General features: G+C 40.1%; 1 protein-coding gene across 10 annotated transcripts in view; it reads right to left on the bottom strand.

Annotated features, from left to right (window-relative positions):
- PTK2 (protein tyrosine kinase 2) overlaps positions 1-23,039 on the bottom strand; it is a 356,647-nt gene that overhangs the window by 313,845 nt on the left and 19,763 nt on the right. For 7 of the 10 annotated variants that reach the window (XM_050801647.1, XM_050801656.1, XM_050801658.1 and 4 more), the window contains exon 2: positions 1,090-1,181. The gene's annotated coding sequence lies outside the window, so the exon portion shown is untranslated. Of the gene's footprint in view, positions 1-1,089; positions 1,182-5,500; positions 5,659-23,039 lie in introns of those variants that run through there. The other 3 variants (XM_050801644.1, XM_050801645.1, XM_050801648.1) reach the window with 3 other exon arrangements.

Here is a 23,039-nt window from a genome sequence, read left to right as displayed (position 1 = left end):
AGACAAAGTAGGATTACCCTCAATTGTATGATTTCTAAACTGTGAAACATGCACCAAGATCTACAAGTTACAAACTGACAAATTACAAGTAATATAATCTCTCTAGAGCTCGGTTTTCTGCTCATTAAAATGAGAAAAATGGCACCAAATAATCATTGCTAACAATTTTGAGTGAACACCTTACGCATATCTCACAGCATCTTCGTTAATAACCCCATAAGGGAGATTCTGTAACAACCCCCTTTGTCAGATTTTTTTTTGGTTTTTGCTTTTTGTTTTTATGTCTTTTTCAGAGAGACAAGGTCTTGTTGTTATCCAGGCTGGTCTCAAATTTTTTTTTTTTTGGAGACAGTCTTGCTCTAGATGGAGTGCAGTGGCACGATCTCGGCTCACTGTAACCTCCACCTCCTCCTATGGAGGTTCAAGGAATTCTCCTGCCTCAGTCTCCCAAGTAGCTGCGATTACAACAGCTGGTGCAACACCATGTCTGGCTAATTTTTGTATGTTTAGCAGAGATGGGGTTTCGCCATGTTGGCCAGGCTGGTCTCGAACTCCTGACCTCAAGTGATCCACCTGCCTCAGACCCTCAAAGTGCTGCAATTACAGGCATGAAACACCGCACCCAACCACTTGGTCTCAAACTCCTGAACTCAAGCGATCCTCCTGTCTCAGCCTCCCAGAGTGCCAGGATTATAAGCATGAGCCACTGTGTCCGGCCCTAACTTAGTAACCTCTAACCTCTCTGTAGTTTGGTTTATGCGAATGTGAAATAGGGAAGAACAGTAAACCTTACTTATAAAGTTATTGTGAGGATTCAATTAGTAATTGTAACTTAGAGTGTTTATAATGTACCAGACACTATTCTAAGCACGTTATTATTAACCATTATTATACTACCTCAGAAAAAAATTATATATAAAGTATCTACACATAATAGGCACTAAACGATTTCTATTTCTTCCCTAACCCACTCTGCAAAATCAACTACCTTTTGTTTATTTCCATTGTACGACAAAGAGACACTAAGGCGAAAGAAAAAACAAAACCAAAAATCTCAAGACACAAGTATAGCAAGAGAATTATACTCACAGTTCAGAAGGCCACAATAACTCTGAAGAAATCAAATGACAATTTAAAAAACAATTCTAATTTCTCTTTCCTCTTTCCATTGCAAAGAGAACCTGAAAGACAAGAGATATATATATATACATAATAATATATTTATATATGAGATACATATAAAACCACCATTATTTCACTAGTTTTTTTCAAGGTTTTATTGTACTGTCCACCTTACAGTCAGCTTCTTCACTGCTTACCATACATACTGTACTGGACCTTGAATGAAGAATAACAAATTTGGAAAAGCCCTGTCTTCAAACCCATATTTTAGTTGAAGGAAATATACATGAAATAACTAAGAACCATTAAAACATCAACAGGCATAATTAATCTGACATAAAGTTAGCTAACAAATTCAGAGGAAGATGGCAAACAGAATATACATATCTATTTCACTTCCACTAAAATTATACAAAAGAGATAGATACAGTTTGGCTGTGTCCCCACTCAAATCTTGAATTGTAGCTCCCATAATTCCCATGTGTTGTGGGAGGGACCTGGTGGGAGGTAACTGAATCATGGGGGCAGGTCTTTCCCACGCTCTTCTCATGATAGCGAGTAAGTCTTACAAGATCTGAGGGTTTTATAAAGGGGAGTTCCCCTGCACACACTCTCTCTTGCCTGCTGCCGTGTGTAAGACACGTCTTGCTTCCCCTTCACTTTCTGCCATGATTGTAAGGCCTCCCCAGCCGTGTGGGACTGTGAATTCAATTAAACCTCTTTCCTTTATAAATTACCCAGTCCCAAGTATGTCTTTATTAGCAGTATGAGAACAAACTAATACAGACATATTAAAAAGATAAATTTAAAAAGCAAACCCACGGGCCAGGGAGAAATGAAAGAAAAAGTAACAGAATTTTTGAAGCTACAAGAAAAGCCTCTAACACCGAAGACAGAAACCAAACAAACAAGAAAACAGAAAAACTTGGAGGAAACAAACTATAAAAGATTGGAAGCACAGCAAATGACTCAGCAGGCCCAATGCAGCCAGACCAAGCCAGCAGCCAAAAACACTAAGAACCAATTCCATTTCCACAGCCATGTCGGGAGAAGGTTCAGAACTGGCAGCACTAAATGCAGACAGAACAAGGGGTAAAGAAGGAGGAGGCAAAAAGGATGGTGGAGGTTGGGTGAAGACTATCTACGATGCAGCTAAAGTCTCAACACCACGCCTTCATGGGACTCCCCAACCATGACAGAAGACTGGGGGCTCTCTGGAAAAGGAGAGCATCCTTAGACAAAAGCCACCCTGCCCAACTGTACAAAACAGAGGTCGATCTAGTCACTGAACACACATTTCAGCTCCTCCACCACCCTCTATGCACTCTCCTGCCAAACTTCAGAGAGTCAGGTCTTTACCCTGCAGGAACCTGATAAGTCTAAGAAGAAAGATCTAAAGATACCAACACTGGGGATTTCCCAACAAATGGGCCATCCAGAATATCCTGATGCAAAAGTCAGAGTCTAAAGGCTGAACTCACTTACTAAAGCTTCCGAAGAATTTTTTTGATTCACCACGAGGAAATGAATACCAGACATGTGAGAAATTTCTGTAACACAATAGATAGAGAACACGGGAGGGCGGGGAAGAGGGGAAGGAAAAAAAAGCCACTTGGGGGAAACAACACATTACTCATGTGTTTTAGTGAAGCTGGGGAAAACAGACCTACTGTGCTGCCAGTCGTTTAAAAGTATAGCACATACGATTACGTACAGTACATAACACTTGATAAACAACTATGCTACTGACTTATTTATTTACTGTGCACTTTTAATTATCACTGTAGAGTACACGACTTCTACTTATTTAAAAACAACAACAACAACTGTAAAACGGCTCAGGCAGGTCCTTCGGGAGGTATTCCAGAAGGCACTGTTAACCTAGGAGATGACAGTTCCATATGTGTTATTGCCCCTAAAGACTTTCCAGTGGGACAAAATACGAAGGTGGAAGATATTGATATTGATGATCCTGACCTTGTGTGGGTCTACCCTAATGTGTGTATTTGTGTCTTCATTTTAACAAAAAAGTTTAAAAACGATAAATTAGGCCAGGCACTGTGGCTCACACCTGTAATCCTAGCACTTTGGGAGGCTGAGGTGGGCAGATCACCTGAGGTCAGAAGTTCAAGGCCAGCCTGACCAACATGGAGAAACCCTGTCTCTACCACAAACATAAAATTAGCCAGGCATGGTGACACATGCCTGTAGTCCCTGCTATTCCGGAGGCTGAGGCAGGAGAATTGCTTGAACCCGGAAGGTGGAGGTTGCAGTGAGCCGAGATCATGCCATTGCACTCCAGCCTGGGCAACAAGAGCAAAACTCCATCTCAAAAACAAACAAATAAATGATAAATTAAAATTTTTTTAAAATACAGAAAAGCTCATAGAATATGGATATAAAGAAAATAGTGGCTAGGTGCAGTGCCTCGCTCCTATAATCCCGGCACTTTGGGAGGCCGAGGCAGGTGGATTGCTTGAGTCTAGAAGTTTGAGACTAGCCTGGGCAACATGGTGAAACCCTATCTCTACAGAAAAAAATAGAAAAAATTAGCTGGGCATGGTGGCACACGCATGCAGTCCCAGCTACTTGGGAGGCTGAGGTGGGAGGATCACTTGAGCCTGGGAAGGGGAGGTTGCAGTGAGCTGAGATAGTGAGCAAGACCCTGTATTAAAAGAAATATATATACATATATAATTGTATTGCCATACAATGTGTCTCTGTTGTAAGCTAAGTATTATTACAAAAGAGTCAAAAGTTTAGAAACATTTAAAAGTTTATGAAGTTACAGTAAGCTACGGTTATTACTAAAGAAAAATATTTTTATAAACAGTGTAGCTGAAGTGTACAGTGTTTATAAAATCTACAGTAGTGTACAGTGATAATCTAGGCCTTCACATTCACTCACCACGCACTCACTGACTCACCCAGAGCAGCTTTCAGTCCTGCAAGCTCCATTCCATTCATGCATGTAAGAGCCCTATAGGAGGCATATTTTTTAATCTTTTTTATCATATCCTTATTGTACCTTTTCTATGTTTAGATACACACATACTTACCACTGTGTTACAACTGCCTACAATATTCAGTACAGTAACATGCTGTACAGTTTTGCAGTCTAGGAGCAATAGGCTATACCTTATAGCCCAGGCATGCAGTAGGCTACCATCTAAATTTGCTGAGTACACTCCATGACGTTTGTACAACAATGAAATCACCTAATGCATTTCCTGTCGTTAAGTAACTCATATATAAAAATCAAAAACAATTACAAAACGAAAAAGACAAATCCACAGTGATAGATTTTATTTCATCTATCACTCATGAAATAGCAGTTCAAAGTCTCTTGTCCATCCTGCTAATGAGTGAACTACCTTTTTCTTGACATGTTATGTATTTTTTATGTAAACTCTGTTAGAACTAAGATTTACCAATATCTTCTCCCACTCTGTAATTTGCCTTTCACTCTCCTAATAATTTTTTGTTTTTGAGATAATGTCTGTAGGCCAGAGTACAGTGGTGTGATCATGCCTCACTGCAGCATCAACCTCCTGGGCTCAAGCAATCCTCCTGCTGTGGCATCCCAAAGTTCTAGGATTACAAAAGCCACGCGAAGCCTAATAATGTCTTTTGAGGAATATGATGTCTTAACTTTAATGTAGCACAATTCATCGATTTTTCTTTTATGGTTGCTTTTTGTGTCCAGAGATAATAAGATGTTATCCATCATTATCCTCTAAAACTATGCTCTCCAACATAGTACCCACTGGCCACATGCTAAGGAGCACTTGAAAGTAGGCCAAACTGAGATGTAAGTGTAAAACACACATTGAATTGCTAAAACTATGGTATCCTCACCCCCCAAAATAAAATATACTAATAATTTTTAAATTACTCACAAATTAAAATGTCTTTGAGCATTACTGGGTTAAATACAAAATATTATTAATTTATTTGTTTTTCCTGTTTAACTTTGGCTTCTAGAAAAATTTAAAATCACATGTGGCTCACAATATATTTCTATTAAATGCCGTTATACCAGTTTTATTTAATCTTTTCATATCTATAAATCCACTTGAAATTTTTTATTGTGTGAAGCAAATTATTATTTTTCCCTATACGGATACTCAAATGACCCAGCACCATTTACCAAAAAAGTATCTCTTCCCTGTTGCTCTACAGTGTCAATTTGTCACAGATCAATTGTCACAAAAGAATATATACCGTATAATTCTATTCCTATAAAGTTTAAAACTATACAAAAGTTAATCCTAATGTTTAGAGACACTTAATATGGAGTAAAATTATTTTTTTAATGGAAATGACTGTCACAGAAGATGATGGGAAAGGGAATAAAAGGCTGGCAATCATTTTTTACCTGAATGTGGTTACACACATACATATTTTATAAACAAAAGTAAGCCAGGAACGGTGGCTCACACCTGTAATCCCAGCACTTTGGGAGGCCGAGGCAGGTGGATCACGAGGTCAGGAGATTGAGACTATCCTGGCTAACACGGTGAAACTCCGTCTCTACTGGAAAAAAAAAAAAAAAATTAGCCGGGCGTGGTGGCGGGCGCCTGTAGTCCCGTCTACTCGGGAGGCTGAGGCGAGAGAATGGCTTGAACCCGGGAGGCGGAGCTTGCAGTGAGCGGAGATCGCACCACTGCACTCCAGCCTGGGCAACTGAGGCAGACTCCGCCCAAAAAAAAAAAAAAAACCCACAGAATGTCCACCCTCCTTTGTAACGTTCTCACTCATGGCAATCCTACAAACTTCCTGGCCCTTGTAGGTCCCCCCACCCAACCTACCTAGGCTTCCTCTGCTTGCCCTTTAAGTACTCTCCTGGGGACCCTATTCTTTGTGTTAAGTATATTCCCTTTGCAGTGCAAAAGCAGCCATAGACAATATATAAACAATTTGAATGCATCCCAATAAATACATATTTACAAAAGCAGATTTGGCCCATGTGCTATAGTTTCCTGAGCCCTATAACAGACCACTGATACTAATATGCATGAACCTTAAGGCCTTGCCTCTCCCTCTAATACAGCCTATATATGTTCTTCGTCCTATAAAAATATATACCCTATAACAACAAACACCTTATAATAGCACCTTCTCTTAACTAATTCTTTCCACGAGCTATACTCTGTGCTAAGAGTCTTAGGAGTACTCAGTCCTCAAAACAACCTCTCAAGGAATTATTCCTGTTACACATTTCCAGAAGTTCAGATTTAGAAGGTTATCTAATTTTCCAAAGTCACATAATAATAAAAAGCCAAACTAAGAATCAAATTCAGGTGTCTCGCCCCAAAAATCCTGTCCTTAACCATGACGAGTTACCCAATCTAACGCTTTCACCTCACTGATCTCTCACCCCTAAAATCCCTGCTCTCCAATCCCATGGCCATCCATTTAGTTCAAGTTACGGTGTTGCAAAAAACAAAAGCAAAACAAAACCTCCTAACTGATCTACTTTCTTTATTATAGTGCCCCCTTCAATTCAGCTTCTTCACCAGTACCTACCTGAGTGACGTTTCCTAAAACAAATTATGTGAACCACTCAAAAGTCTTCAATAGCTCTCATTACTTTCAGGGATATTAGAAATTCTTTGCTTTGCAAAGCAATTTTCCAACTGTGTTCCCTTATTCTGCTGACATTTATCTGGGGCATGAAAGCATACCTTCTAAGCCTTTACCTTTTCCTCCTCGCAATATTTCTCACCATCCCATTCCAACTAGAATATTCCAGGGGGAACAGGGAAGAGGAGAACTTGACGGGGGTTGGGGGTTAGGGGGTTAAGAGCAAGAAGGAGAGAGAAAGAACAGAACCAAACCACTAGCTTCCTATCTCATTTTCCATCACTTGCTCATTCCCTTTCTATGGTAGGGTCATCCTGAAAAACCTCGACTTCCCTTAATGTGCCATGCTATTTCTTACAAATAAGCCTTTTCTTATGCCAGTCCTTCTGCCTGCAAGGTTCTTCCCTTCCCCGACCCAGCTTACTCCTAATCATCCTTCAAAGTTCAGTTCAAGTGTAACCAAAAACCTGCCTTCCATGGCCCTATTCCCACCCAAGATTGATGTGGATGCACTACCCTACGCATGAATGTTTCTACCACAGGATTCAGTCCACTGAACCATAATCAGTAATTTACCTGTTTTTTAAGAGACAGGGTCTCGCTCTATCTTTCAGGCTGGAGCGCAGTGAGGAGAGCCTAGCTCACTGTAACCTCAGACACCTGAGCTCAAGCAATCCTCCCACCTGAGCCTCCCTCAGCCACACCATCACGCCCAGCTAATTTTTTTTTTTTCCTGCAAAATAGGGTCTCACTCTCATCTAGGCTGGATTGCAGCGGTGCAATCATAGCTCACTGCAGCCTCAACCTCCGAGGCTCATGTGATCCTCCTCCATCAGTCTCCCAAGCAGTTGGGACCACAGGTGGGCACCACCCTCCGCCCCAGTTAATTATTATTATTTTTTTTTCTGGTAGAGACGGGAGTCTTGCTATATTGCCCGGGCTGGTCTCAAACTCCTGGACTCAAGCGATCCACCCGCCTTGGCCTCTCCCCGCCTCCCAAAGTGCTAGGATCCCACAGGCATGTGCCACTGAGACTATTTCTCATTTAACTATCACTTTTCAGAACCATGTATAATGCTAGCAACAGTATATGCAAATACAAAAGTTTTTTCATTTATTAATGTACAGAGATCTACTATACATTCCTGGCATCATTTCAGGAAAAAAAAAAAATTCAAAAACACTCAGACCTTGCTTGCCCTTTAATGAGTTTCAACTACATATTCTTTACTCCCAAGAAAACAAGTATTTATCCTATATCCTCTTTCTCTCCAAAAGACAGAATGTTCACCAATGGCTTTACAAAATTTTGATGGTCCTGCTATCATGAATGGATATGGAACCTAAAACCTAATAATCCTTTTTTGACATTGCATGCACCGTGTAATATGAAGAGTGTCAGCCTGGGCATTAGGAAACCTGATTTCTACTGTTTAGGAAAAAACACTATTACTATTAACAAAATCCAAACTCTTTATTATGACCCTTACTGGTCAAGCCAAGTCTAACTTTCTAGTCTAATGTCTCTCAGCACTGCCTCCTATGAATCCTACACTCTGGCAAAACTAAACCATTGTCAGTTTACAGAGCAACTTGTACTTTCTCTCACATCTCTATGCCATCTGCTGCTCCTTCTACCTAGATCTCTTCCCATGGCTAAACTGGATGTACATGTGGTGGGAGCTGCTTTGTCTCCCCCCAGATTAGATGCCCCTCTCCTGCACTCCACAGCATTTCTTCACTCAATATAGGTTATTAAGTGACAGACACAAGCCAGGCATTGCACAAGGTACTGGACACACACGGTACCAGCGACATGACCACTACCCCAAAGGAATCTTGTGGTGAAGCTTACTAGAATGGTCATTAAAATTTTGCCTTTTTTATCAGTCTCTTCCTCCTCCAAGTAAACAACACTATTCTAGGCCAGGCATGGTGGCTCACACCTGTAATTCCAGCACTTTGGGAGGCTAGGGCAGGTGGATCACCTGAGGTCAGGAGTTTGAGACCAGTCTGGCCAACATGGCAAAACCCTGTCTCTACTAAAACTACAAAAATTAGCCAGGCATGGTGGCACACACCTATAATCCCAGCTACTCGGGAGGCTGAGACAGGAGAATCACTCGAATCCAGCAGGCGGGGGTTGCAGTGAGCCAAGAACACGCCATTGAACTCCAGCCTGTGTGACAGAGCAAGACTCCATCTCTAAAAGAAAAAGATTCTTGGGACAGTGACAATCTCTTTCAGCTCTGCAGCCTCAGGATCTACACACCAGGTAAAAAACTTAAGCACTATTAATTAAAACCAAAGTAAAGGTCTAAAAAGCTCCAGTTGGTTGCAGTTGGAAGCATTTCTTTCCATGCACTCTGCCTTTCCTGCCTCCTTTCTATCAGGAGTGTAAATCTAAAAAACATCACTTGTTGAATTACTCTGACATTCTTGGAAGTGGCTTTCTTCTCTTCATTAAATGCAAAGACAAACCATCCCAGTTACTCCCCACATCTGCTTTTTGTTCACCATTGTATACCCAACAGTATGCACCATTATCTAAAACAGCATCTAGAGCACATGATTATCGATAAACATTTATATGATGCATGAATGACTTAATGAATAAATGAATGGATACACTAGCACTGAGTACCTTAGTCACATTCTGATAATCGCTTTTTGCTTTATGTTTTATTCTATGTAGTTTAAGGAGAATTTAAGCAAGTTACAAGCCTCCATTCTATCAACACTAGGCTTACTGCCCACTTGCTGTTTTAGCAACAGGCAACTTAATGCATGTTCAAGCCTAACTCTCCTCAATCCTAACTCTCCTTATTCCATGATTTAATCCATCTTTACTAAGAATAGAAATCTATTTGTAACTATGAAACTGATAAAATATAAGCATAAAAATTGGAACTAGTTCAAATAGAGTATAAAGTAGCTATTTCTCAAATTATAAAATTAAAAGTCTTAAATTCTTTTTCTCCAGATGAATAAAGAAAAATTAAAGTTGGCTTATTATACAATGATATATATGTTTATCTTCACATTCTCAACTCTGAAGATATTTTAAGATGGATATTCCCTACCCTTTGTGCATGAATGAGTGTATTTTAAGATAGGTATAAATAGATGCTTGGGCTGCTCTGAACCCTGTTCCCTTTCTAACCTGCAAACCAAAATTTTCCATACCACACTAAATCTGTGCTTCATTATCACGTAGAATATTTCCTTTCACCACCTAGCTTTCAATGTTCTCATTTCAATGCACAACCCAACTTGGCCAGCCTTCTATCATTCATTTCTCACTACCGCCAAATAACAATCCTGATCATAACAATAGCAGCTTCCTGTGTGTGGAGTGTCTATGTTAGCTCATTACTCCTCACAGCCCTAACTGGTTGCTGTAATTGTTTTCCACTTTACATACAAGGAAAGAGACTTAAAGAAATTACTAAGTTTTCCAGGGTCACACAGCAAAGGAGGGAGAGATCAGGGATTCAAACGCTGGTTTATCAGCCCTCAAAATCATGCTGCTATTCTTGCTTCCTAAATTAACCACATAATATTGTTAAAACAATAAACATGATCTGGGCTTTCCAAAGCAAGCATGACAGAAAGTTCTTACCACAGCTAAGTAATGTTCAATATGACATATTGACAAATTATAAGTTATCTGGCTGGAATTAAACAAGTAGGATGAGCCCCTGGAAAAGAAAATGTCTGTTTGACGCTAAGTGCTAAACAAGGCTCAAACCCAGTATTTCTTTCTTTGTTTTTTGTTTTGTTTTGTTTTGTTTGTTTTTGAGACAGAGTCTCTCTCTGTTACCCAGGCTGGAAGGCAGCGGTGCAATTTCAGCTCACTGCAACCTCCACCTCCCAGGTTCAAGCAATCCTCCTGCCTCAACCTCCCGAGTGGCTAGGATTACAGGGGCCTGCCACCACGCCCAGCTAATTTTGTATTTTTAGTAGAGACAGGGTTTCACCATGTTGGCCAGGCTGGTCTCCAACTCCTGACTTCGTGATCTGCCCGCCTCGGCCTCCCAAAGTGCTGGGATTACAGACGTAAGCCACCATGCCCGGCCTAAACTCAACATTTCTTAAGCTATTTCCTAACAATTTAACTTATCTATGAAGCTCCCCAATGTTCAAAATACACAACCACTTTATACCAATTTTCCCTTCTTCTAAACTCAATCTGTCAACAGTTCCTGCACTTAACACAAGCTGCAACCAATATTCTGAAAGAACACAGGCCAGAAGTAACCTTCTGAAAAACGAAAATGTATCAAGAATGTGAATATGTTATGAAAATCACCCGAGCAAACAAAAGCTTCTTTTATGCTTCAAAATAATTTTCTAGCCAAAAGTATTCTAATACTAGACTGGCACTGCTCAAAGGTGGGAATACTGTGTCTCATTCACTATCTCTGCACTGGTGTTTAGTACAGCGTTTGCCATCTAATTGGTACTAAGTTACTGACTAAACCAATACCCTAAAAGAAAAGAGGCTATAAAATTACTGAATTTTGAAAAACCAGTATTAACAGTAATAACTTGCCCATTTTGGATGCATAGCAAATGACGAATATAAACTGTTTTACAGTTTTCAGATCAATATAAATCAGGGAATGATGAAGATTAGCCCTTCAATTCCCACAGCAGAAATAACTACATTGTTACGAACTGTACTTATGAACATCAAGTTGATCCTGCCCTAAAAAAAAATCAGTTTTAATTATTTATATGACTAGCCAAGCACTAAGAACTATATATCACATTTACAAAAGAATTACAATTTACAATAATCTCTACTTAACAGATGAGAAAAAAACAGATTTAGAGAGGTTAAGGAGCTTGGTCATCATCATACAGGGAGCAAAGATCAGATATGAATGCAAAGAAAAAATCTGTCTATAGCTTGTGCTCTTCACCACTGTTCTATTCTGCACTGTAAAAATTATCCCCACAAAATTATATTATGTGAAAGGCTTAAAATGTCAAAGAGATATTATTCTACTTAAACTAATCAATAGGCATAGTCAATACATTCAACACAAGACAACTCATCCATCATACTTGAGAGAACTAATGGCTATCATGGTACATGATAAGGGCCATGTTGTCTACCTGAGAAAGACACCAAAAGAAACTCTATGGGAACAGATACCACAAAAAGGATCTATCTATACACCAAATTCAAGAAATAATTCAAGCAGCAATTCCTATGGGGACTGAGAGAGATAACTGATCAGGGACACAAAATCATTTGAGCATCCTGGCGCAGCTGAAACTGGTGACCATTACCAGAGTAACAGAAGCAGTTTGCAAAGTGAACAGCTTCAGGTTTAGATAAGGAAAAACAAGCACACTGCACCCTGTCACTCCTCTCGAAAGCAACTAGAAAGCCTGAACAGAATAACTGCAGAAGCTATTTGAAGACTCTGAAAAGTAAACAGTAGCAGGTGGATGAGGGAGGAATAGAATTCAAACCACCACCAAATCAGCATATTTAAACAAGACCCACAGTCTCCTCCTAACATAATATCCAAAAAGTGGGGGATACAATCCAAACTCACTCTGCATAGGAGGAACCAGGAATATCTCAATTCCCATGGAAAAAGAAAATCAAGACAAGCCAATACTGAGATGACACAAAGGTCAGAATTATTTCACGAAGACTTTAAAACAGCTATTATACAAATAATCCTATAAACAAGCACACACACAATATACTTGCTATCACTAATTATCTTCCCTTTATCGCACCTCTCCACCAAAACTTCTCTATCCAAGATTAACAATGACCTCAATACTGCTAAATCCAATGGTCAATACTTAGATATTACTTCCTCTGTCAGCTGCAACTGACAGGTAATTATTCCTGCTTCCCTTCTCTTGGTTTCCAGGACACCATCTTCTCCTGGTTTTCTTCTTACCTCACAGGTGGTTTCCTTCCAGTCTCTACAGCTGTTCTTCCTCTTCCTGCAAACTTGTTAATTCTAGAGTTCCCCAAGACTCTGTCCTTTCTCTTATTTATGCTCACCTCCTAGGCAAGCTCACTTTAAAAGCTAGCTTTATGCTAACTCTAGCTCAGACTTCTTCCAAAATCCCAACTTGAAAATCCAGTTGCCTGGTTGTTGTGCTGGACTGTTGTCAATTCTGCATCATTACCACCACCTTCTATATTCACCTGTGTGACATAGGGAAGCCAGAACTACATTTCCCAGAAACCCCAAGCTGCTACAACTCAGGGTTAGAGTCAACTAATAAGAGCAACTCGTGCAAGACTGGTAAGATGGAAGAGAACACTACCCTCTGGAGGCAGTTGCAGGTTGATGTGCTGGGAGAAAAAAATAGCTCACCTACTTCAGAAACTAAGACCAAGATAGGGCAGCTCCTACTAGGAATTTCCAGCAGCTTCGGAGACAGACTCCAAGAACCATCCACTTCAACCACTGTAGCAGAGGCTTCAATTCTGAGACCACTGCCCATCTCAGATGAGCTCCTGGGAAGCACACACTGTAAACAGCTGCTTCCTTGACCTTCAATTCTCCAACCCTTCCAACAGTAGTGAAGGACTATAATTCTGTGTATTTAAAAAAGTGTCTAGAGCAGCTTCTCTTTTCCTGACCAAATCCTGATGGATACACTATGCTGGGGACCAGCTTCTAGATCCTTAGAGAAGAGAAACATCAATTAAGTGAATAAAAATGTCCAAGAGACATTTCAAAGCTCAGATATTGATCTTTCCCCTCCAAACCTTCTTTACACACTCTTCTCTATCTCAGTTCTTGACAACTCCCTCCTTCCAGCTGTCCAGGCCAAAAAACAATGGATGTCATCCTTGTCTCTTTTATTCCTCACACTCCACGTTCAACCTTGTCAGCAAATAATGTCAGCTCTTCCAGGCAAATCTGCCCAGAAACTGTCCACTTTGCTCCACATCCTCCACCACCACCACGACTTGTGCCATCATCACCATTCACTCAAATGAACTCAATGGCCACCTGACAGGTACGCTGCTTCTAACCTTGCTGCTCTAATGCCTATCCTCAACATTGTAGATGAAGTCAACCTCAATCAGATGTCATCACTTCTCTGCTCAAAACCGTAAATGACCCTCCATCTTATGTGAATAACTTAACCATGTTAAGTTGTCTGACTACAACAGACAAACATGTCTGACTACAACAGACAAAGAAATATGTCATAAAAACAAAAAACAAAAAAAACTTGCTTAAGACTATAAGTTTTTCAGTAAGAACAGTTGCTCAGAGTTGAGGATATGGAGAACAACATCAATGTCAGTCAAAAACAAGGCAAATAATTTTTTAATGATTTTCCTTGGTTGTTGACATTGCTCAACTATTTATTCAAGGAGTCAATCCCAAGCTTGAAGTAACAAAAAAATTAGTCTCTAAGAACAGTGGGTGTGGAACTACAAGAAAGAATATTTTCAAAGTTGAACACTAATTTAGTACAACCTGAAGTGGAATGTGCTAAGATGCATGACAACTGGTGATAGTAAAAATATATGGGGAGCAGAAAAATGATTTGCTGCACAAATTTACAAAAATTATGAAAGTGTTACGGTTATTCATCAGCAAGTACTACGTAGAAAGTATTTATATCTGTCAGGTGTTATTGGACCAGTAGCATCCACAATGAACTTCATTAGCTCTTGTAGACTTAACCACTCTCAGTTTCTTGAGTTTGTCAGAAATAGAAACTGAGTATCTTGACTTGTCCTACCACACAGCAGTTAAACGGACAGTGGTAGGTTTTATTGTAACTTTATGACCTCAGAGTCAAGACTCAAATTTTTCTAAAAGAACCTCCTTCAGTTAACACTGTTACCAAACGCTGAATAGTTCTGCAATCAATTTCTTCTACAGACTTGATGTTTCTTAATGGATTCAACCTAAGTTTACAAAGGAAAACAGTAACTTATATGAGGAACTTATACTGCAGTGAAGTCATTTCAATGACAGCTAACATTTGAATCACAAGTTGCACTAAAAGCTTCTTTATGTACTTCTTATATGTCAAAAGTTAAAACAAAAAGCAAAATTTCAATACTGTGCAAATTTGCAGCGGATATATTTTCTGGGTTCAAACTACATTCCAGTAGCATTTTTCAAACTCTGATGCAAGTACAAAGAAAATTTACATATTTCAAAATCCATTTAACTGTGCAACTGAGGTGCTTCCATCTAACCACCAATAGGAAGTGATTAATCTGTAATGCGATGACATGCTAGAAGGCAATTATCAAGGAGAATCTATAGAATTCTATAAATGCCTTCTAAGCAACGAATATGCTCCTGAACTGCTATCAGTATTTGGATGTATCCTGTCAGGATTAAGACATTTTCAAAGATAAAATATGCAAAATCTCCTTGCAGATTAGCATTAAGAGATGAACACTTGTAATTGATGTTGATAATAGTAAACACTAAGTTCAAACTCTAATTTAGCCAAACTTGTCCACCTCCTCCCCTAAAAAAGAAAAAGGCCGTGCGCGGTGGCTCACGCCTGTAATCCCAGCACTTTGGGAGGCCAAGGCGGGCGGATCACGAGGTCAGGAGATCGAGACCATCCTGGCTAACACAGTGAAACCCCGTCTCTACTAAAAAATACAAAAAAATTAGCCAGGCATGGTGGCGGGCGCCTGTAATCCCAGCTACTCGGGAGGCTGAGGCAGGAGAATGGCGTGAACCTGGGAGGCAGAGCTTGCAGTGAGCAGAGATCGCGCCACTGCACTCCAGCCTGGGTGACAGGGCGAGACTCCGTCTCAAAAAAAAAAAAAGAAAGAAAAAGAAATCCATTCCTCTCATTAGACCTGTATTTTTTTTTTAATCATGCTCAATTATTGTTATTTTTTTAGATGGGTCTCATTCTGTCGCCCAGGCTGGAGTACAGTGGCATGATCTCGGCTCACTGCAACCTCCATCTCCCGGGTTCAAGTCATTCACCTGCCTCAGCCTCCCGAGTAGCTGCAACTACAGGCGTATGCCACCACGCTTGGCTAGTTTCTGTATTTGTAGTAGAAATGGGGTTTCACCATGTTGGCCAGGCTGGTCTTAAACTCCTGACCTCAAGTGATCTGCCTCTGTCGGCCTCCCAAAGCACCGGGATTACAGGCATGAGCCACTGCACCCAGCCTCAATTACTTTTTTATATTTTGAATTCTGTCAATGAAAATTTGTGGAAATTTGTTTTCTCTCATTATTTAAATACCTACATACTATTCTTGTTTTGCCTATTCGTCTGCAAAACCTAAAATATTCACTACCTGCCCCTTTACAAAAAAGTTCGCCAATCCTTGTTTGAGTCAACTAGATTCCCAGGTCTTCTGCACACAGGTAGACACGTTTTGTCCAGCTCTAACTTTCTCAGTTGCTTTTCCTTTTAAACTAAGTCTGCCATTTTACATTTATTGCTGACAATTTTCACCCTATGGATTTTACCACTTCATTACCACCTGTCAAAATATTTTAAAAATCTAAAATTCTAAAAATGAGCTATCTCCCAGTGTAACTCCTGTTCTTTATTCAAATTCCTGATAGAAATGTTAGAACAGATGTCAAGTATGACACACTTCTGGAGACATCCTCACCTGTGTGTAGAAATTCTGATTTTTCAGTTTCGTGTTACTGTATGTGGTTGCAACATATCTTCTATCTAAGAGCAATAATAATTTCTTAAACTCCCTAGTAATGACAGAAATAATAATTTGCTTTGCTAGGGCTTATGCAGTAAATGATTAACCACCTTGCTCAAAGAAAAGTTCGGCCCTTTGCCCAGATCCTGGGAGGTAATCTTTAAGCTCTTGGAAGCTCTTGTCTGATAAGGCTGTCTTTGTTTACCTGGGGACCCTGAGCCACAGGAAACACCAAGCTTGACCTTTGGATGGGGCTGGAGAGTAAGCTCACCTACGATTCTCCATCAAATGGTCATTTGACTTTTCTGGATTATTTACTCATCTCTAAAGTAAATGCTTTGGATCCTAAGTTTAGATATATCCCAAAAATTCTAGATTACTTAAAGCAAAGAGTAAAAGGCACACACACACACACACACACACACACACACACACACACACACCAGCAGAAAAGTTTGCTTTCCAATAAAATGGTCAAAAAGGCAAACTCACAGGATAGATGATTCAAAGACATCAACTTTTTGCCAACCACATAATCAGCCACGTACTGTTAAAAAGTAACCCACATGTTGACAACATGCACTTAAACTAAGTTATTTCTGCTACCTGATTTCTCAGGGCAATTCCTTAGGATCTAATACTATTTTTTCCAAACAGAAAACAAAACTTGCCACCGAAACTTTGCCATGACCTAGGCAAAGTAGATTCAAAGCTTTTTCCCTGCCTTGGGATTACAATTATCCCCAGCCTGAATTCTGAGAGTGGTATCTTAATCAGTCTAGGTTTTCACTTTTGACTTCTATGCCACTGCTAGATTCCATCATTTCTTGTATCTTTGCCCCATCACACTTTGCCTTTAATAGAAGTCACAATTTTTCTCAACAGGAAAGGAGAAACTTTCTTAGAGATTGCCCCATTTCCACTCTCTCCTCTCTTAAGTTCTCTCTGCTCCGTATGGAGCAGCTTCTCAAGTTCATCAAATCTCTGCAGGGACTGCTATTATCTGTAGTCTGTAATCCCTAAATTATATGTAATAATGCTGACATCAAATATGAACCAATCCAGTGCAGACTCCAGAACACGACATGAATCTGCCTGATGCTCCTATTTCAACAACTGCTCACCAGCCGCACTGCTTCTCCTGCTGTGCTCAACTCAGGGCTCACCATGACAGCACGATTTAGGGATTGTCTTACAACTCACTATTCACACATTTCTAATCCAACTGAAGAAACTACACTCATTTATGGTATTGGTATATCCTACCTAAAAGTGACACCATCTCTCATAGCCACATGAATACTAAGATACGCTAATACTCTACAAACTTTAGCTTTCTCTAATGTTCATAGCATGTTGAAGCACTCCATGCCTGTCAGTCTCCGGCTGGCTTTCCGTGTACCAAAAATGTGTCTTGTTTTGTCTTTCGGAAAGGAGGAGAAACTGGGGAAAAACATTCCAATTGCTGGTTGATACAGTTCAACTTAGAAAACAGTTCCATGTGTTTGCATTTTACTTGGCAGTTTGAGATGTATTACATTTAAAGTAAAAATCCTGTGATTGGGATGATGCTTTGCCCTTGCCAACACAAACCCTGAGAGTACACCAGATGTGTACAATCTAACAGAAAGTGGTTCCTCCTTTTGGCTGGACTCCTTTCTGGTAATATGATGAAAGCTCTAGAATTCTCTCCCCAGGGAAAAACAGCTCACATACATACACAATTCTGCTTAGAATTTCAGGGGTTCATGGACCTAGGAGACAACGTTCCCTCCTCAAAGCAATCACTAATATATTCCAGAAAAAAAAATTAAGAGCAAAAAGAGCTTCATGAACTCATCACCAAAGAAGAAATCTGGAAGCCATCCTGGAATTACGCTGGATTCCTTCTCTCTCAGCCTTGCCATTTCACTTAGTCACACCTGTAGATTAACTCAGAAACAGGGTTCAAATCAATCCCTACTCTCCATTTCCTCAGTTGTGCCCTTAAGTCCTTCATTTATTTGTACAATATAATTAAAAGAACATATAGTCTATTATTAAATAGACTGTGTGTTACTAAATTCAACCTCTGAACTTTATCCCTCTCACTTTACTAAATAACAGCAGGTGAGCCATTTCCTTAATGACAAAGGTTGGGTGACTTTTCCCCTTCTAATGTGGATTACTACCTTCCTTACTGACCCTTGTGCCTCTAGTCCAGCCATCCTCCTACCATCCAAATCTGTTCTCACTGTGCTAGGACATAAAAAATTTATATCAGAATCAAGTGCAAACTGCTTTGATCCTGCCCAGTATAAACTGCATCTCCTTCTCTACCCAACCCAACCTATTTCTCCAGATGTGATAAAAATATTCAGTTCCACAAAACCCCAGCCTCTCACACCTCCATGCCTTTGCACATGAGTGGAATGCCCTTCTCATCTTCCACTGAACAACATTTTACAAAGAGGTCACCACATCTAGTCAACAGCCAGTTTTTATATGGTTCCTGGACTAAGAATGATTTTTACATTACTAAAGCACTGAGGGGGGGGGAGGGGGAAGAAAGGAAGAAAAAACGAGAGGATATGCGATAGGCTGTATGTGTATATGTGGCCCCCAAAGACTAAAGTTTCTACTCTCTGGCCTTTAACGGGAAGTCTGCTGACCCCTGAGGCTGGGCATCGCGAGGGACTTACCCTCTAGATTGCCAGAGCACACTAAGACACAACTGCACACATCATGCTGCATGCCACAGAACTATATCAGTCTCACTCCCCCTCAAGTCTATACCTTCAGGGTTTAATACCGTACCATGCACAAAACAGTATTTTTTAAATGGCAAACAAATGAATTAACTGAATGAACCAGCTCAAGAACTGGTTAAACACACAAATGGAAAGGACCTGTGCCTTTAATAGTAAAACACTACTTACGTCTGTTAAAGATACTATTAATAACATTAGCACCTTACATTTGTATACCACTCTACACAGTAACTGCACATATAACCTCAAAGGCTAAGACCATAAAAACTATACTTCATAAATAAAGACACTGAAAAGCACAGAAACTAACTTACCAAGTCACATGACTAAAGGCAGAGCCAATATTTGAAGTTGGGTCTTGTTTCTTAGATAAAATGCGTTTTCTCTTAAATAGACTACACAACCACAACACCTAGACACTTACACAATACCTCTCTACACAAACCACAATACCTAGACACTTCAAGTACTAATGCCTGAGATTGAGGAGACAGATAAAATTTAATTTCTGACCCACTATTTAACTCTGATAATTTTCAAGTTAATGCTACTTTCTGGGGAGAAAAAAATGAAATGGACACCCAAAATAAACACTAGGCTAAAAGGACCCAGCATAACCACAAGCTAAAAATCTTCTTTCTTCCTTAACAATCAGTCCTTGAGAGAGCAACACAAAATTAAACAGCTTAATTAACAAATGCCACTGAAAAGAAAGCAGCTGCAGTCACAGCAAGAACCCCTTGCCTGTCAGCTAAGCTAAAACAAACTGGCAGTTGAGGCAGTCACTTGTCTTTAAGCTTCAGTTTGGGTAGAACAGAATCCAAAAGTTGACAATGTACATTAACACCCCAACTTCAACCAGAAAACACACAAGTGTTTCCAGAGGCAGAAAATAAACAGAAACTCTATTAACTGTTTTAAAAGCCTAATAATCTGTTAGTCTACTTTTTTTTTCATAACTAAGGTATAAATTAGGCATAGCTGGAGTTTAAGTGACTAGGTATCTAAAAGTTTCTGAGTTGACACCAACATTTTAGCCAAAGTCAATTACAATATAGGTCTATTTAAGACAACACTAATTTCAAAGAATTGGTACCATACAGAACACATTTTCTGACTATAATCCAATTCTAGAAATGTCACAAGATACACTGAAAAAAAGTTCATTTGTTTGTGATTTATCAAACACTTTAAAATAAATCATGAATCATCAAAGAAATCTTAGAATTTACAAAATATGTCTAAATATTAATCTTTATTAAATAGAACAATAAATGCTTTATGGGCCAGGTGTGGTGGCTCATGCCTGTAATTCCAGCACTTTGGGAGGCCAAGGTGGGAAGTTTGCTCAAGCCCAGGAGCTAGAGACCAACTTTGGCAACATAGTGGGACCCTGTCTCTAAAGAAAATTTAAAAATTAGCCAGGTGTGGTGATGTGCACACCTGCTAGTCCCAGAAACTCGGAAGGCTGAAGCAGGAGGATCGTTTGAACCTGGGAGGTCAAGTCTGCAGTGAGCAGGCTGGGCGCGGTGGCTCAAGCCTGTAATCCCAGCACTTTGGGAGGCCAAGGTGGGTGGATCACAAGGTCAGGAGATTGAGACCATCCTGGCCAAAATGATGAAACCCTGTCTCTACTAAAAATACAAAAAAAACAGCTGGGCGTGGTGGCGCATGCCTGTAGTCCCAGCTACTCAGGAGGCTGAGGCAGGAGAATCGCTTGCACCCAGGAAGCGGAGGCTGCAGTGGGCCAAGATAGAACCACTCCCCTCAAGCCTAGGCGACAAAGCGAGACTCTGTCCAAAAAAAAAGACTGCAGTTAGCTGTGCTGGTCCAACTGGACTCCAGCCTAGGTGACAGAATGAGACTCTGTCTCAAAATAATAATAATAAATGCTTTATGAACTAACTAAAAATACTTCACATCAAAACTTAACCCTTGGATAAAGAGAGAATAAACAAATCAAAACAATAAAAAGTACTAATCATAAAGGAAAAAAGAAATAAAGCTTATGATATTAAAATTAAGAACTTTAGTTCCAAAACACCTCACAGGTAAAAAACCACAAACTGGAAGAAAATATTCACAACACATAATGATAAAGGATTGCAATCCACACATAGAACAGCTACAAGTCAATTAAAAAAAAAAAAAAAGGCCAGAAACTTAATAGGTCCTTCACAGAAGACAAAACAGATAGCAAATATATTAAAAGTGGCTCAACATCATTACTAATAAGGGAAGTTCAAATTAAAGCCACAAAAAGATATGACACAACCTCCAAAATGACAAAACTGAAAAAGTCAGACAAAATAAACTACAGACAAGGATGTGGAACAACAGGAGTGATACGGTTTGGCTGTGTCCCCACCCAAATCTCATCTTGAATTGTAGCTCCCACAATTCCTATGTTTGTGGCAGGGACCGGTGGGAGGTAACTGAATCATAAGGCGGGCTCTTTCCCATGATGTTCTCGTGATAGTGAGTAAGTTTCAAGAGATCTGATGGTTTTAAAAGGGGGAGTTCCCTTATACAAGCTCTCTTGACTGCTGCCATCCATGTACGATGTGACTTTGCTCCTCCTTGCCTTCTACCATGATTGTGGGGCCTCCCCAGCCATGTGGAATATAAGTCAATTAAATCTCTTTCCTTTCTAAATTACCCAGTCTCAGATATGTCTTTATCAGTAGCGTGAAAACAAACTAATACAAGGAGCCATTATATTAGTGGTGATATAAATTGGTATAACTACTTTGGGAAGCAATTTGGCTAACTAGCCAGGTTGAAGACTGGTCAGCCCTATAACCCAGCAATCACACTCCTAGATACATAGACCATGCACATCCATGTCTACGAGCAACAAGAGTGTTCACGTGTGTGGCAGTATTTGCACTACTAAGAGACTGCAAACAATCCAAACGCCCATCAATTGTAGGCCAGATTACACAACAGTGAAAATGAATGAAAACTAACATACAGCACCTAAGTTTTAAAATCAGAGTACTAGATGGGAGGAAAAAAGAAAATCAAGTCATATAAAGACATATAGCATGATACCCTTAGTATAAAGTTTGGCTGGGTGCAGTGGCTCCCAGCACTTTGGGAGACCAGGCAGGCAGATCATGAGGTCAGGAGATCAACACCATCCTGGCTAACACGGTGAAACTCTGTCTCTACTAAAAATATAAAAAATTAGCTGGGCGTGGTGGCGGGCGCCTGTAGTCCCAGCTACTCGGGAGGCTGAGGCGGGAGAATGGCGTGAATCCGGGAGGCAGAGGTTGCAGGGAGCCGAGATCGTGCCACTGCACTCCAGCCTGTGTGACAGAGCGAGACTCCGTCTCAAAAAAATAAAAAAATAAATAAAATAAAGTTCAAAACAGACGAAACGTGAATAAATGGTAAAAACAGGTATTTGTCCTTCAAGTCACCTGCTTGGGAGTCTTCCAAGTCTACTTTTCCTCTTTCCAGCTCTAAAGCTTTTTTTTTTTTTTTTTGAGATGGAGTCTCACACTGTCACCCAGGTTGGTGTACAGTGGCGTGATCTCGGCTCACTGCAATCTCCGCCTCCCAGGTTCAAGCGATTCTCCTGCCTCTGCCTCCCGGGTAGCCAGGATTATAGGCACCCACCACCGCCGCCAGCTAATTTTTTTTTTTTTTTTTTGTATCTTTAGTATAGATGGGGTTTCACTATGTTGGCCAGGCTGGTCTCAAACTCTTGACCTCGTGATCTGCCCACCTTGGCCTCCCAAAGTGCTGGGATCATAGGCATGAGCCACCGCACCCAGTCTCTAAAACTCTTCAATAAACTTCCACTCCTGCTCTGGAAAAAAAAAAAGAAAAGAAAAAGAAATGGTAAAAAACAGTATCATTCAATGACCACTGTTTTAAATGTCAGGGATTCAACAGGGAACAGAGAAACATTT

The sequence above is a fragment of the Macaca thibetana genome, chromosome 8 (genome assembly GCF_024542745.1).
Source record: "Macaca thibetana thibetana isolate TM-01 chromosome 8, ASM2454274v1, whole genome shotgun sequence".
NCBI lineage: Eukaryota > Metazoa > Chordata > Mammalia > Primates > Cercopithecidae > Macaca > Macaca thibetana.
The sequence above is the reverse complement of the archived record's forward strand: the minus strand, read 5'-3'. Positions and strand labels throughout refer to the sequence as shown.